The sequence below is a fragment of the Mobula hypostoma genome, chromosome 8, assembly GCF_963921235.1.
Source record: "Mobula hypostoma chromosome 8, sMobHyp1.1, whole genome shotgun sequence".
Lineage (NCBI taxonomy): Eukaryota > Metazoa > Chordata > Chondrichthyes > Myliobatiformes > Myliobatidae > Mobula > Mobula hypostoma.
In genome coordinates this window covers 105923051-105940887 of record NC_086104.1, presented here as the reverse complement: position 1 = coordinate 105940887, position 17837 = coordinate 105923051, and the positions used below count along the sequence as shown (strand labels likewise).

Sequence of the window (17837 nt, the reverse complement as noted above, 5' to 3'; positions counted from 1 at the left end):
TACTCCTAGGATCTGAAGTTCTCAACCTTCTTGACCTCAGTACCACTATTGGAAACAAGAGCATGCACGCTGCCCCTTCTTCCTGAAGTCAATAACCAGCTCTTTGGTTTTGTTGACATTGAAGAAAAAGGTCGTTGTCATGGCAATGTGTCGCTAAGCTCTCTCTCTCTCTCTCTCTCTCTCTCTTTCCCGCACTCCAGCTCTTCATAACTTGAGATATGGCCCACTACAGTGGCATCGTCTGCAAACCCGTAGATGAAATTAGAGCGATATCTGGCCACTCAGTGGTAAATATACAGGGCGTAGGACAGGGGACTGATGATGCCCCATGAGAAGCACCCGTGTTGAGGATAATTACAGTGGAAGGGCTGCTGCCTGCGCTTACTCGTTGTAGTCTGTTGGTCAGAACATCAAAGATCCAGTTGCAGAGAGTGGTGTTGAGTGTCAGGTAATTATTATTTAATCGTGATAGTATGTAACTACATACTTGCCACTGTAGTGCTCGGTCGAGACTTGGACAGAGCATAGCAAGGCTTCGCTGCTGTTTTGCATTCGGCCTTCCCTGAGCCATTGGACTTTCAAAGTCAACTGACTCTGAAGACTAGAGGTATTTGTTTAACGTTTAGATATTCTCTTCGGCTGCAGTGTCGGCTTCATTTCCTGTTTGAAAGTTTTAGTTAATGGCCCTGTTTGGCCTGGTATTTATTGTTTTATTTTCCCTTTTTTTTCGAATTAAAGTCTGTGAACGATCGACCTGCTTCAGTGTCTCTCACTCGGCAATTGGGCCATATCCGAACCGTGGTGACATAATGAGAATTGTTAAGACCTGGTGTTTTCTGTAAAACCTTGGTAAGTTTAGTCTAACTGGCTCGGGCATTTCTCATCCTGTTATTGTTTAAGTGGATACCCAATTAGTGTTGATTGTGGGGTCCCAGCTTTGAGAATGTCTCGGCTGAGCCACCAATGTTTTGTTGGAACCTGGTTGCCATCTCTACAGGATAGGCCAGCTTTCCTCTGCACACAGATCCAGTCATTGCCAATGTACACCGTGACATGTCAGAGACCGAGCTATATCACTGAATAGCGGTCTGATAAATTATCTCGAGAGGAGTGTAGGGCCACACAGAGATAGAGCTGTGGTGGTAGCCTAATTGCAGTGTGTTGAGGTTGTCTGGAAAGCTGCAGTGGATGTGTGCTATCACCAACCTCTCAAAGCACTTCATGATGGTGGATGTCAGAGCCACTGAGTATTAGTTATCACAAGACCATAGACCATAAGATACAGGAGCAGAATTAGGCAATATGGCCCATCGAGTCTGCTCCACCATTTCATCATGGCTGATCCAATTTTCCTCTCAGCCCCAATCTTTTGCCTTCATACCCTGACCAATCAAGAATATATCAATCTCTACCTTAAATATATATAAGGACTTGGCCTCCACAGCTGCCTATGGCAAAGAATTCCACAGATTCAACACTCTCTCACTAAATAAATTCCTCCTCATCTATGTTCTAAAAGGACACCACCCTATTCTGAGTCTGTGTCCTCTAGTCTTAGACTCTTCCATCATAGGAAACATCCTCTCCCCATTCCACTCTATCAAGGCCTTTCACCATTCGATAAGTTTCAATGAGGTCTCCCCTCATTCTTCTGAATTCTAGTGTATACACGCTAGAGCCATCAAATGCTCTTCATATAACAAGCCATTCAATCCTGGAATCATTTTCATGACAACACACATCAAAGTTGCTGGTGAACGCAGCAGGCCAGGCAGCATCTCTAGGAAGAGGTGCAGTCGACGTTTCAGGCCGAGATCCTTCGTCAGGGCTAACTGAAGGAAGAGTGAGTAAGGGATTTGAAAGTTGGAGGGGCAGTGGGAGATCCAAAATGATAGGAGAAGATAGAAGGGGGAGGGATGGAGCCAAGAGCTGGACAGGTGATTGACAAAAGGGATACGAGAGGATCATGGGACAGGAGGTCCGGGAAGAAAGACAAGGGCGGGGGGGAACCCAGAGGATGGGCAAGGGGTATAGTCAGAGGGACAGAGGGAGAAAAAGGAGAGTGAGAGAAAGAATATGAGTATAAAAATAAGTAACAGATGGGGTACGAGGGGGAGGTGGGGCCTTAGCGGAAGTTAGAGAAGTCGATGTTCATGCCATCAGGTTGGAGGCTACCCAGATGGAATATAAGGTGTTGTTCCTCCAACCTGAGTGTGGCTTCATCTTTACAGTAGAGGAAGCCGTGGATAGACATGTCAGAATGGGAATGGGATGTGGAATTAAAATGTGTGGCCACTGGGAGATCCTGCTTTCTCTGTGGACAGAGGGTAGATGTTCAGCAAAGCGGTCTCCCAGACTGCGTCGGGTCTCGCCAATATATAAAAGGCCACATCGGGAGCACCGGACGCAGTATATCACCCCAGTCGACTCACAGGTGAAGTGTTGCCTCACGTGGAAGGACTGTTTGGGGCCCTGAATGGTGGTAAGGGAGGAAGTGTAAGGGCATGTGTAGCACTTGTTCCGCTTACACGGATAAGTGCCAGGAGGGAGATCAGTGGGGAGGGATGGGGGGGGAACGAACGGACAAGGGAGTTGCGTAGGGAGCGATCCCTGCGGAATGCAGAGAGAGGGGGGGAGGGAAAGATGTACTTAGTGGTGGGATCCCGTTGGAGGTGGCGGAAGTTACGGAGAATAATATGTTGGACCCGGAGGCTGGTGGGGTGGTAGGTGAGGACCAGGGGAACCCTATTCCCAGTGGGGTAGCGGGAGGATGGAGTGAGAGCAGATGTACGTGAAATGGGAGAGATGCGTTTAAGAGCAGAGTTGATCGTGGAGGAAGGGAAGCCCCTTTCTTTAAAAAAAGAAGACATCTCCCTCGTCCTAGAATGAAAAGCCTCATCCTGAGAGCAGATGCGGCGGAGACGGAGGAATTGCGAGAAGGGGATGGCGTTTTTGCAAGAGACAGGGTGAGAAGAGGAATAGTCCAGATAGCTGTGAGAGTCAGTTTCATGAACCTCCTTTGAACCCTCTCCAGTTTCAGCACATCCTTTCTAAGATAAAAGGCCCAAAACTTCTCACAATACTCCAAGTGAGGCCTTACCAGTGCTTTATAAAGTCTCAACATAACATCCTTGCTTTTATATTCTAGTCCTCTTGAAATGAATGCTAACATTGCATTTGCCTTGCTCACCACAGACTCAACCTGCAAATTAGCTTTAAGGAATCCTGCACAAGGACTCCCAAATCCCCTTGCAGCTCAGTATTTTTGTGTTTTCTCTCCATTTAGAAAATAATCAACCCTTTCATTTCTTTTACCAAAGTGCATGGCTATACATTGTATTCCATCTACCATTTCTTTGCCCAATCTTCTAATCTGTCGAAGTCCTTCTGTACCCTCTTACTTCCTCAAAACTACCTGCCCCTCCATCTATCTTCGTATCTTCATTATGACACATTACCATATCATTCTTTAGTACCAGAATGATAGTTGGCTTCTTAAAGCAGGTGGAAACCTCAGATTGAAGTAGGGAGACATTAAAAATGTCTGCAAATACCCTTGACCTCTGATCGACATAGGATTTGAGGAGACGGCCATGAAGACCCTCCAGGTCAGGTTCTTACCAAAGGTTCGTCCTCTGGAAGGCTGACGTGATGTTTGCAATGGTGACTATGGGTCCAGGTGAAACGATAGCTGTTGGGGCTGGTAATGGCATTCCATTCTCCTGTTTGAAACATACGTACAATGCGTTAAGCTGGTCAGGAATAGGTATGCTGTTGTTGGTGATGCTGCCTGACAGTGTTTCATAATCCATTATACCATGTAAGCCCTGCCACAACCGATGGCTGGTCTGGAACTCAATTTTTGATCAATGTCATCTCTTGGCATCCATCGCTCATAGCTTTAAGGAGCTCATATCACTATTTCTTGTATAGGTCAGCGTTACCCTATCCTGGATTTAGCAGGGAATGGATCTCCTGGTTCGTCCATGGTTTCTGGTTTGGGAACAGTCAGACTGATTTCTCTGATATACAGTCCTGTACACACTTGATGATGATGTCTGTTATGGTGGGGACAATCTCATCCATAAGCTGGCTGTTGAGTCTTTGAACATGTCTACTGAATCAAAGCAACTATACAAAATCTCACCAGACCAGTACTGAATGATTTGGTGGTCTTAATTTACGGAAGGGTGGGCTGGAGATAGATCATTAGGTATCCTCTTTGTTACTTTTTTCTGTCTCATGAACGTTTTCCAACTGAAACTTGATGCACTTGTCCCACCTCATTCAGCAAAATCAGCTTCATCAATCTCTTCTTCTGTGGACCAGAAGCATTCTCCTCTCAAATGCTCCTGGATCCATGTCAATATCTTCTTGCTCTCTCTGACCTTAACACTATTGCTTCAAGGAGCGGGCTAAACCAGGTGAGAGTAACTGATGGGTCTTAAGCCTTTTGTGAGTTTGGGCTTGCCCATCCAAGCTAGTGAAGACCGGGCCCAGCAGAATGCACGGAGGTAACCGGTAGTTTGGCCCAGCATGCAGGGAGGTGGGCCCAGCAAGGCACTCTGGAGTGCTCAGAGCATGACAAGGTCATCCACTGCATCTGGCTCCATCCCCAGCTGCCTGACTCTGTTTTTCCACTGGATACAGACGGTCTCAGGTGAGAGAGTGAGGTCAATGCTGTGCAACTTTTCCCCACTTTAAAATAAGTCTTTGCGCAAGCCATCCTTGTCATCCATCCTTCCCATCCCAAGCTAGCCTAACTCCTGTGGCGACAGGCTAGTGACAAAGAGCAGGTCTGGGCACACTGGCAGCCGTAGCCACAAGCCTTCACGCTGGCGTCTCAGGCCATAGGGGTCACTATTTACTGACAGGTAGCTACCTGAGTGACCGAGTAGCCCTTTTCAAGGATGCACTGCTCACCTCCATGGTGTGAGGAAGGGGCTAGAAAAAGTGCCCCAAACATTGCCTGCTCCATTCTTTCCCTGGGCCGTTTACCACGGCTGGCAGAGACCCTATCACAGCTGTCGAAATACATCGAAGAGAAAATTATGGACTACCTCTCTCACCCTCAGTGCGTGGAATGTGTTGGACAGAGGCGATGCTGGCAGACCTCTGAGGAGAACTGCTCTAGCGTGGAGAGAGTTAGCTCAATGTAATGGCAATTTTGCAGCCCTGACTGAGATCTGGCTTGCAGGCAGGGGTGAAAATTTGTGTACACATTCTTTCGGAGTAGAATAGGAATCCTTCCCCTCCGAACGTGATGCTGCAGCTGGATTTACAGTGCAGACGGAGATCGCTGGACCTCCAGAGGGTGCGAGTGACTGGCTCATGCCCATGAAACTCCCTGTTGTGTGGTAAGAAGCATAGTCACCACCGCCAGCGCTTACGTCCAACCATGACCCACTCAGGCGATGTCAAGGACAAGTTCTATGAAGAAATGCTCCCTAAGTGGACAAGCTTATCATCCTTGGTGACTCAACACAAGAGCAGGCTCTGACAACACCCCCTGGGATGGGGTCATCAGGAAATATGGCGTTGGCCGCTGCAGCAACAACAGTCTTCTACTTGTTTCTCACCAAGACTGTCTTCCACCCTCCCACCCATAACAGTGGATCCCTGCTCCAGGTACTGGCACCAAGCTGTCTATGTCATTGTCAGGAAGAGAGTCAGGCAGGGTGTCAGAGTGACAATATCCATGTGTGGTGCTGAGTGCTAGACAGATGCACCGTCTCATTGTTTCTAAACTGAACATCCATATCCAGCCCAAGAGACGCCCACGAGGAAAGGAAGTCCCGAGATGGCTGAGCACCTCCAAGCTGAAAGGCAGCAACAGAAAGCCGTCTTTTGTTGTGAGTCTAGAAGACCCCTTACACTCCACCCTCTGAACAATCAGAATGTGGAAACTGCTTGGTCAACCCTCCGAGAATTGATCTACAACATTGCTACAGAGATTTTGGGGCCTGCTACCAGAAAACACAAGGACTGGTTTGATGAAAAATGGTGTCAACATCAAACAACTGCAGGTTGAGAAACATCTCCTCCATAAAGTTTAGCTCAGCAACCCTAAGTCCGCCTCAAAGGAGGATGCCTTCAATAACATACAACACAAACTGTGTCAGTTGCAGGATCCCTGTCTGATCAGTACAGCTGATTAGATCCAGATGAATGCAGATTGGTATGATTGAAGGAACTTTCACGCTGCACTAAAAGAAGTCTATGGCCCCAGATGATTAGCATCATCCCCTCTCCTTAGTGCTGATGGGTACATGCTGATCATGGAAAAGAGAATTTTTCATAGGCAGGCTGAGCACCTCACCAGTGTTCTGAATCACCCTTTGACTACAAATGATGAAGCCATCGATCGCCTGCCCCAAGCACCTGTCAATGAAGCTCTGGATATATCAGCGACCTCAGCCAAGACCCGGAAAGAGATACATCAGCTCTCTCGTGGCAAAGCGCCTGGATCAGAGGCAATACCAGCTGAGGCCTGCAAGGAAGGAAGTGCAGTGCTAACAGAAAACCCCTTCAGCTCTTCTAATTCATGTGGCAACAAGAAACAATTCCACAGGAATTTAAACTCTCATCCCGCATCCACCTGTATAGGTGAACGGGAAACCCACAGTTCTGTGCCAACTATCAGGAAATATCCTTGCTGTCTATTGCCAGGCTGCTTCTCAGTCATCTCACGTCACACCTGGACCGAGGACACCTACCAGAGAGCCAGTGTGGATTCCGGAAAGAGCGTGGGACCATCGACATGGTGCTTGCTGCAAGAGAAATGACAAGAGTAAGACGCTGACCTGTTCTGCTGCCTCATTGATCTGACAAAGGCCTTTGACATTGTTAGCAGAGAGGGACTGTGGAAGATCAGATGCCCAAGGAAATTCATCACCATGATGGCATGCAAGCTAGAGTTCAGGACAATGGTGAAACATGTTGTCTCAAATGGGGTCAAGCAGGGCTGTGTCTTGGCACCATCTCTATTCAGCCTGGTGTTTTCCACCATGTTGGCTGGTGCCTTCAGAGACAGTGACATAGAATTTGGCACTGATGGGAAACTGTTCAACCTCAGGATGCTCCAAGCAAAAACTAAGGTTACAACAAGCATCATGAGAAGCTTGCATTTTGCTGATGACTGAGTCCTCAATGCTGGTTCAAAAGATGATATTCAGTGCTGTGTCGACAAGTTTTCTGATGCGTGTACCAACTTTGGCCTTGCCTTCAACATCAAGAAGACTGAAGTAATGCATCAGCCAGTTCCAGGGAAATCATACGCTGAGCCAAATATCACATGTGGATGAGTGTGTGCCTACAAAGACTTATTGTACATTCCCAAACCCAACAGCCTTGGCCAGAAGGTACGTTGTCACTGAAGGCTGGATCTGTGGCATTCAAGTATGGCAACCCAGGCCTGTACCAGAAAACCAGATATGATTTGTAAAGGGCTATTTCAAGGGCAAAGACAATTTTGAATGAGGCTGGAGGTGATATCAGATGCACGACAACTCTGGTAGGGTCTGCAAGACATTACTTCCTACGAAGCAAAACCCATTAGTGTGAATGGCAGCAATGCTTCACAACCAATTGAACTCAATGCCTTCTGTGCACGCTTTGAAAGGGAGAACACAACTACAGCTGTGAAGATCCCTGCTGCACCTGATGACCCTGTGATCTCTGTCTCAGAGGCCAATGTTAGACTGCCTTTAAATAGAGTGAACCCTCACAAGGCAGAAGGTCCCAATGGAGTACCTGGTAAGGCTCTGAAAACCTGTGCCAACCAACTAGCGGGAGTATTCAAGGACATTTTCAACCTCTCACTGCTACGGGCAGAAGTTCCCACTTGCTTCAAAAAGGCAACAATTATACCACTGCCTAAGAAGAATAATGTGAACTGCCTTAATGACTATCGCCCAGTACCACTCACATCGACAGTGATGAAATGCTTTGAGAGGTTGGTTATGACTAGACTGATCTCCTGCCTCAGCAAGGACCTGGACCCATTGCAATTTGCCTATCGGCGCAATAGGTCAACGGCAGACACAATCTCAATGGCTCTCCACAGGACTTTAGACCACCTGGACACCACAAACACTTACGTCAGGATGCTGTTTATCAACTACAGCTCAGCATTTAATAACATCATTTCCACAATCCTGATTGAGAAGTTGCAGAACCTGGGCCTCTGTACCTCCCTCTGCAATTGGATCCTCGATTTCCTAACCGGAAGACCACAGTTTGTGTGGATTGGTGATAACATCTCCTTGCTGACGATCAACACTGGCGCACCTCAGTAGTGTGTGCTTAGCCCACTGCTCTACTCTTTATGTACACATGACGACTATGTGGCTAGGCATAGCTCAAATACCATCTATAAATTTGACGACGATACAACCATTGTGGGAGAATCTCAGATGGTGATGAGAGGGCCTACAGGAGCGAGATATGCCAACTAGTGGAGTGGTGCCCCAGCAACAACCTGGCACTCAACGTCAGTAAGATGAAAGAGCTGACTGTGGACTTCAGGAAGGGTAAGATGAAGGAACACATACCAATCCTCATAGAGGGATCAGAAGTAGAGAGAGTGAGCAGCTTCAAGTTCCTCGGTGTCAAGATCTCTGAGGCTTTAACCTGGTCCCAATATATCGGTGTAATTATAAAGAAGGCAAGACAGCGGCTATACTTTATTAGGAATTTGAAGAGATTTGGCATGTCAACAAATACACTCAAACACTTCTATAGTTGTACCGTGGAGAATATTCTAACAGGCTACATCACTGTCTGGTATGGAGGGGCTACTGCACAGGACCGAAAGAAGCTGCAAAGGGTTGTAAATCTAGTCAACTCCATCTTGGGCACTAGCCTACAAAGTACCCAGGACATCTTCAGGGAGCGGTGTCTCAGAAAGGCAGCATCCATTATTAAGGACCTCCAGCACCCAGGGCATGCCCTTTTCTCACTGTTACCATCAGGTAGGAGATACAGAAGCCTGAAGGCACACACTCAGCGATTCAGGAACAGCTTCTTCCCCTCTGCCATCTGATTCCTAAATGGACATTGAATCTTTGGACACTACCTCACTTTTTTAATACACTGTATTTCTGTTTTTGCATGTTTTTTAATCTATTCAATATATGCATTGATTTACTTGTTTACTTTTATTATTATCACATTTTATTTTATGTATCTTTTTTCTCTCTGCTAGATTATTTATTACATCGAACTACTGCTGCTAAGTTAACAAATTTCATGTCACATGCCGGTGATAATAAACCTGATTCTGATTCTGATCAATGGTCAAAGACTCAACCCAGTGAACAGGTTCACATATCCTGGCAACATACTGTCCCAAAACATCGACATTGTTGATGAAGTGAACGCTAGGATCGCAAAGTAATTGTATCCTTCAGCAGGCTTTACACCAGCGACAGGAACAGAGGAAGTATAAGTCTACAGAAGAGGCTGAATGTGTATAGAGCCATGGTACTTCCTACCCTGCTTTACACCTGCGAACGGACAGTGCACCAACGGCATGCCGAGAAACTGTACCATTTCCACACAGACAGCTCAGAGAACTCCTTGGCATTAAGTAGTAAGACAGAATCTCTGACCCTGATGTATTTAACAAGGCAGGCCTGCCAGTATCCACTCCATGCTGATACAGTCCCTGTTATGCTGGGCAGACATACCTGTAGCTCGATCGGCAGGCCATCGGCTGTCTGAGAGACTGCTTTGCAGTGAACTACAGAAGGGAAAGTGTTCCCATGGAGGCCAAAGGGAACAATATAAACACATCCTGAAAATTCCACTGAAAGACTTTGGCCTCGAGCCAGCCACGTGGGAATATATTGCCCGGGGTCAGGCCGAATGGCGCTCCTCTCTCCGAAAGGGGGCAGTGACACATGAGACAGAACGGACAATTGTAGCATGGAGATGTAGGCTGGTCAGGAAAGCCTGAGCCAGTGACCACCAACCCAGTGTGGCTGCCACCTTTTGTCCACACTGCCAAAGGACTTTCCCAAGGTGAATTGGCCTCTCCAGACAACTGTGTAACCACAAACCAGTCTAGCCCTTATAAATCATGAATGACTATAATGGTTCTCATCAACAAATCAATGAATGAACCACCAGCCTGAACTGTTGATACCAGGCAAGATGAATACTTGGATTTGTGTTGTTCACGCCAAATTCTGAGCCTACCGTCTGCACACTGCAGCAGACATCGAGATTCGTCAGACCAGGTGATGTTTATCCAGTTTTGGTGAGCCTGTGCCCACTGCAACCTCAGCTTCCTGTCCCAGCGGACAGGAGTGGACCCCAGTGTGATCTTCTGCTGCTGCAGCCCATTCACTTCCAGGTTCAACATGTTGTGTATTCAGAGATGTTCTTCTGCACACCACTGCTGTAATGCATGGTTATTTGAGTTACTGCCACTTTCCTGTCAGTTTGAACCATTCTCCTCTGACCTCTCTCATTAATAAGTTGTCCACAAAACTGCTGCTCACTGGATGTTTTCTGTTTTCCACACCATTTTCTGTAAACTCCACAGACTGTTGTGCGTGAAAATCCCAGGAGTTCAGCAGTTTCTGAAGTACTCAATCCACCCTGTCTGGCACCAACAATCATTCTATAGTCAGTCATTTAGATTACACTTCTTCCCCGTTCTGATGTTTAGTCTGAACAACAACTGAACCTCTTGACCATGTCTGCTTTTATGCATTGAGTTGCTGCCACATGATTGGCTGATTAGGTATTTGCATTAACGAGCAGATGTACAAGTGTACCTAATAAGGTGGCCACTGGGTGTATGTACTTGGATAATTTTGAACTTTATTGTTCAACTCTGATTGTAAATTAGAAATAATATGGAGAGGGCTTCGGCAACATCCAAGAATTTACCACTGAACAAATAACACAGTGGGAGAACACTCCTACTGGGGCAGGCGGTAGTTGCACTGAAATTGTGCTTTATTGCTCTTCACTCCAGACTGCATGTAGCCATTTGCACCCCCTGTACTGAGGTTGTCAACTGTATTGAATTCTGACATCTGAAGTTGTCATTATTACTTTTTTTGAGCAATGCTTGTAGTTTGATGTGGGGAGAGAACTTTAAAATGAGAACAGTTCTAATCTCTGAAAGATATGCAGTTTTCCAGTTACAAACAATATTGAAGCCATTTCACAAGTGGGATTAAGTAGATTTTGGACACAATGCAAGATAAATATTTAATTGAGCATATATTAGATATCAGCCTGTGTCAGTGAATTGAAAGTAAAATATGAAGCCGGGTAACCAAGGAGAGCTTTTATTTTTTTTATCAAAAAGACCAAGTTCATAGCTCTGGAAAGTTTGAGGAAAGTCATTGAGGTGTACAGCCTGAGATGATGAGATGTGGGTGTTGTTTCATGACTTCAAAGCATTAAACTAATTGTAAGAAAAACAAGAGAATGCAACTCTAACTTCATTCTTTACTTTAAGCCAAGTCCGCATATATCACGAGGTAGGATCGTGACAGATGCAATTCAGTTGTTTTTACATATAACCATAATGAATTATATAAATGAACAAGAATACGTAATCAAACCATCTACTCAACTGCTCAAATATTACTGAAATATTAAAAACACAACACCCCTCCCCGCTGACTCCCGTCCACGTGCGCACGGCCTGGGTTGGTTTGCATCCGACCGTCCCCGACCGGTCGAGGAGAAGGCCCGGGGCCGAGCCTGCGAGTTTGCAATGGATCTGTTTGATACCAAACCAGGAGACAATGTGGTAGTGATCTAAGGGAATGGGAATATCCAGTAATGATATCTGAGGAGGAAACTGCAGTCTCCAGTAGGGATAAGGCTGAGGTCATGGCCAAGTCTGATACACAGTTCAAAAAATTTGTCTGAAGAAGGGAGAAGAAGAAGGGAAAGAATAAAGAGCCAACACCCAGGTGTGTTAAGCAGGAGGGAAGGAACAGATGATATAATTGATGATCCATTTACATTAGCAGAAATGGTGAGAGCAATAAAGAGATCGAGACCAACCTCCCCAGGGAAAGATCTGATATGCTCTGTGATGCTAAAAAATCTAGGAGAAGGAGCGCTCTTGAAGTTGCTGCATTTTTATAACAGTGTGGGAGGAGGGAAGATTACCAAGTGCATGGAAAGAAGCAGTAGTAATTCCAATAAGGAAGCCTGGCAAGGATCTGTCAAAACCCACTAGCTACAGACCAATTGCATTAACATCAAGTATATGTAAGATAATGGAAAGGATGATAACAGAAAGGTTATCATATGAGCTTGAGAAAAGGGGAATGCTGGCAAGTTATCAGAGTGGTTTTAGAAAGGGAAGGAATTCCATGGACTCAGTGATTATGTTAGAGACTGAAATAAGGAAGGCCCAGGCAAATAGAGAGTCAGTAGTGGCGGTGTTCTTTGACATTGAAAAAGCCTATGATATGATGTGGAAGGAAGGATTATTAATTAAACTGCACAAGATGGGGGTTGGTGGGAGAGTTTTTAATTGGATTAAAGCTTTTTTGTTTGGTAGAAAAATCCAAGTTCGGATTGGATCAGAATTATCAAAACAGTACATAGTGGAAAATGGCACACCTCAAGGTAGTGTGATTAGCCTGTTACTTTTCATCATTATGATCAATGATGTCTTCACAAAGGTACCAGTGGATATAGGTAGGTCACTGTTTGCAGATGATGGGGCCTTGTGGAAAAGAGGCAGGAACATGGACCATATAATCAGGAAACTACAAGAAGCAATTGATGAAGTGGTGGAGTGGGGTTATGATTGGGGACGTAGATTTTCAGTAGATAAAACTCAAACTGTATTTTTTACCAGGAAAAGGGTTGAGGTAGGGAAGAAGTTAAGGATGTATGGGGTTGAATTAGAAAGGGTTGCATCATTTAAATTTCTGGGAGTTATATTTGATTCACGATTAACATGGGCAGACCATATCAGGAAAGTTGAGGAGAAATGTAAAAAGTAATAAATGTGATGAGATGTTTGACTGGTAGGGAATGGGGAGCAAGTTGTTCAGCTTTGAAGAGAATGTATGTGGCTTTAGTAAGATCTGTATTGGATTATGGAAATATAGTATATGGATCAGCAGCTAGGCCTCTTATAAGGAAACTGGATGTGATTCAGGCTCAGGCCTTGAGAGTGTGCAGTGGGGCTTTTAAAACGTCACCAGTGTCAGCCCTACAGGTAGAAATGGGAATAATGCCTTTGGAACTAAGAAAGAAGCAACTGATGGCAGACTACTGGGCTAACTTGCAGGGGCACAATGATTCTCACCCTACTAAAGGAGTGTTGCAGGAGTGCTGGGAAAATGGGAGGTTTCAGAAGGATACCTTTGGTCGGGTAGGGATTGATATTGCGAAAGAATGTGGAGTGTTTGATCTGAGGATAAGTCCTTCAGTAGTTTATCTGGTTGTAGCTCCATGGAAGCTTGTATGGCCTGACATAGACTGGCATTTGTTAGAGGTAAAAAGGAAAGAAAGATATAAAACAGATTTGGTAAATGCATTTAACTGTCATGTGATGGAAAAGTATAGTGATTATACTCACATTTATACGGATGGTGCGAAGGAACCTGAAACAGGAGTGACAGGATTTGGGGTGGTAATACCAGCAAAAGAAATTGGAATCAGCAGAAGAACATCTAATAAGTTAGGGGTGTTTACAGTGGAGATGCTGGCAGTGTTGGTTGCATTGCAATGGGTGCAGAAAGCCAGACAAGCCAAAGCATTGATATGTTCAGATTCATCCTCAGTTCTAGCAAGTTTAAGGTCTTTTCACACAAACAGTCGGCAAGATGTACTTTATGAAGTCCTTCAGTTAGTTACAAGAATTGCAAATCAGGGAGGTCAGGTAAAATTTCTATGGGTTCCAGCACATGTAGGGGTGAAGGGGAATGAGAAGGTGGATGAGTTGGCAAAGAGGGCGTTAAAGAAAGAAAATGTGGAAATGCACATTAGTATCAGTAAAGCAGAGGTTAAGCGTGTAATCTGGGAAAAAGTCAACCGAATGTGGCAAGAAAGATGGGACAGGGAGGGGAAAGGGAGGCATTTATATCAAATACAAAAGAGTGTTGCAGTTACTAGGGTAGGTAATGGAAACAGAAGAGAGGAAATTGTGTGGACTAGGTTAAGGCTGGGGCATTGTGCATTAAACAAAACATTGAAAATGATAGGGAAACACCAGACAGGATTGTGTGAGGAATGTCAGGAAGAGGAGTCAGTAGAACATGTAGTTTTGTGTTGCAGGAAGTATGGGATACAGAGAGAGATGATGAGAATTAAACTAAGGGAGTTGGGGATGCAGGAATTCACATTAAAAGGGTTGCTGGGCATGGGTGAGAGAGCACAAGTCTGGGTATTTTTAGCATTTTTAAGGGGTACAGGGGTTTTTTATAGAATATGACAAATAAACAGGAATAGGATACTAGGATGGTCAAAGATGGGAGGGTGAAGTGTAGGTTTGTATATATATATATATGTGTGTGTGTGTGTGTGTGTGTGTGTGTGTGTGTGCGCGTGCGCGATTGGGTGAAGGGATTTAGAATGTATGTCTAGTGCACATTCTGGAGCAGAGGGTGGCGGTAATGCACCATTAAGCTGGATACCAACCGCCGTAAAACAAGATACAGACAGACAGACCCCTCCCTGCTTAGCTATAAACTCCAACTCAATAGAAAATGCATTTCAATTATATACACAGTGTACTATATAATACAACCACTATACAGACATCTACAGCACAGTACAGCATAGTGTTCTGGGACCCCTTATCTTTGTGATTTTTATAAATGACCTGTATGAGGAAGTGGAGAGATGGGTTAGTAAATTTGCTGATGACACAAAGGTTGGGGGTGTTGTGGATTGTGTGGAGGGCTGTCAGAGGTTACAGCGGGACATTGATAGGATGCAGAACTGGGCTGAGAAGTGACAGGTGGAGTTTAACCCAGATAAGTGTGAAGTGGTTCATTTTGATAGGTCAAATATGATGGCAGAATATAATATTAATGGTAAGACTCTTGGCAGTGTGGAGGATCAGAGAGATCTTGGGGCCCGAGTCCATAGAACACTCAAAGCTGCTGTGTAGGTTGACTCTGTCGTTAAAAAGGCATAGAGTGCATTGGCCTTCATCAACTGTGGGATTGAGTTTCAGAGCAGAGAGATAATGTTACAGCTATATAGGACCCTGGTCAGACCCCACGTGGAGTACTATGCTCAGTTCTGGTCACCTCACTACAGGAAGGATGTGAAAACTATAGAAAGGGTGCAGAGGAGATTTACAAGGATGTTGCCTGGATTGGAGAGCATGCCTTATGAGAAGAGGTTGAGTGAACTCGGCCTTTTCTCCTTGGAGCGACGGAGGATGAGAGGTGACCTGATAGAGGTGTATAAGATGATGAGAGGCATTGATCATGTGGATAGTCAGAGGCCTTTTCCCAGGGCTGAAATAGCTAACATAAGAGGGCACAGTTTTAAGGTGCTTGGAAATAGGTACAGAGAAGATGTCAGGGGTAAGTTTTTTTTTAACACAGAGAGTGGTGAGTGCGTAGAATGGGCTACTGGCGATGGTGGTAGAGGCAGATACGATAGGGTCTTTTAAGAGAATCTTGGTTAGGTACATGGAGCTTAGAAAAATAGAGGGCTGTGGGTAACCCTAGGTAATTCCTAAAGTAAGTAGATGTTCGGGACAGCATTGTGGGCTGAAGGGCCTGTATTGTGCTGTAGGTTTTCTATATTTCTATGTAAATTTTGAATTGTCCTATTCAGGCCTAAAGATTTACTTGCTGTGAAAGATATCTTACTCTTGTGGGATAACATTTTAATATCACTGGCATATGTTGTGAAGTTTGTTGTTTTGCAGCAGTAGTACATTGAAATACAGAATAAAAACTGTAAATTACAGTAAGTATGTACATTTTGTGATGCCAAACAAAGCTATCGGACGATTGGTGCTAATGAGAGAGATAAGAGAGACAACGGAGAAACGTTCAAAATACTAATAAGAGAGGAGAGAGGGATTAACAGAAAAGAAACACAATTCAGAATATTGACAGACCGGTTGCTTTGAACCTGATCTGTTTGAAGTTTGATGGACAGGTGATACCGCAGCAGGGGGATAAAAAGAACAGGTTCGCTAAGGCACGGGACACCACGAGACCACGAGATAACGAGACCCTGGAAAGAGCGATGTGCCCCCACAAGTTGGTGGAAGTTTGGAGGTCCAGTTCGCGGGAACCAACCATAGCCTCACAGGGTGTAAAGGTACGATCGGTGGGAACCTGGTGTGTGTGCCCACCCTTGCCTGGGTGCCGGGTTCACCACGGAAGAACGATCGTATCTGGAACGGAGGGGTCACAGTTGGTGACCACAGCGGAATAGAAAACATAAAAAAGGGTCTGCCCGAAACCAACTGTGAAGACATCAAAGGTCTGACTGAACCAAATTGCATCCCCCCTCTCTCTCCAACGACACAACAGCGATTACTGCGAACTGTACTAAGCTGAACTGAACTCTGCGTTACTTAAGACTGATCATTTTACCCTCAGACTGCGAAAGAGCTTGGTTGATCCCTATTACCCTAGTCCTGTGTACATGTGTGTATTATCATTGCTAACCTGTTGCATTTATGTCCTTACGATTAGAGTACTGTGTTACTTATTTCTTTAATAAAACTTTATTAGTTCCTAGTAATCCAGACTCCAACGAGTGTTCCATTTCTGCTGGTTTGGCAACCCAGTTACAGGGTACATAACATAAGTGGGGATCTCATCCAGGATTCTGAATGCCAAATTTGGGACTGGGTAAATTGATTGGGTAAAAATTCGCGAAAGAAAGAAAGGGCAAACAGCAGAAATGGAGACTGAGGAATTTCTAAAGGCGCCAACCTTGGAGGCATTAGAGGATGCCAGGAAGTCAGAATTGGTGACTGTTGCCAAACGGTTGAATCTTTTTAAGGGGAAGCCAACAATGAGGAGAGCGGAGATGCACAGAGCTATCATTGAGCATTATGTATCTAAAGGTGTGTTTCCCCAATCGGAGCTGGAGGTGGTATCTATGAGCAAACCTGGTGGAGAGGCGGTGCAGCTGCAGATGGAAAAATTGAGACTCGAGCACGAGTTCCGGGTAAAGCAGCTGGAATGAGAAGAGAGAGTCAGGCAGTTAGAACGAGAAGAGAGAGAGAAGCAGAAGGACAGGGAATTTGAGTTGGAGAAGTTAAGGATGACGCTAGCGCAGGGCCCCATGCCGAACCAAGGTGGAGGGTTCAGGGCGACCCAGGAGGTTAGGCTGGTTCCCCCATTTGAAGAGGCCAATGTTGATTGGTACTTTCTACATTTTGAAAAAGTCGCTGCAAGTCAGGACTGGCCAAGGGATAAGTGGGCTGTTTTGCTTCAGAGCGTACTTAAAGGGAAGGCTCAGCAAGCTTACTTGGCATTGTCCGCAGAAGATGCCCAGAGGTATGATGTGGTGAAAGAGGCGATACTCAGGATTTATGAGTTGGTCCCGGAGGCATACCGGCAGAGGTTCCGGAATGTGAGGAAGCAGTGGGGCCGCACGTATTTAGAGTTTGCCCGTGAGATGCAGATGTATTGTGAGCGTTGGTGCACCTCGAAAGGGGTCACTGGGAATTATGACAGACTGCTACAGCTAATACTGATTGATCAATTTAAAGGTTGTGTCCCTGAAGGTATGAGGCCCTATCTAGATGAGAAAGAGGCAGAAACCTTAGCCGCAACTGCTAAGTTAGCGGATGAATACACGTTAACACACAAAGCGAAGTTTACCCCGAGTAAAGGCTACCAGAAGGGTAGTCAAGA

At 45.3% G+C, this 17837-nt stretch overlaps 1 pseudogene; it reads left to right on the top strand.

The window, feature by feature from the left end:
• The first annotated feature begins 5532 nt into the window (after nt 1-5532).
• The window catches only part of LOC134351178 (cytoplasmic tRNA 2-thiolation protein 1-like), a 33389-nt pseudogene continuing 21084 nt past the window's right edge, over nt 5533-17837 (top strand).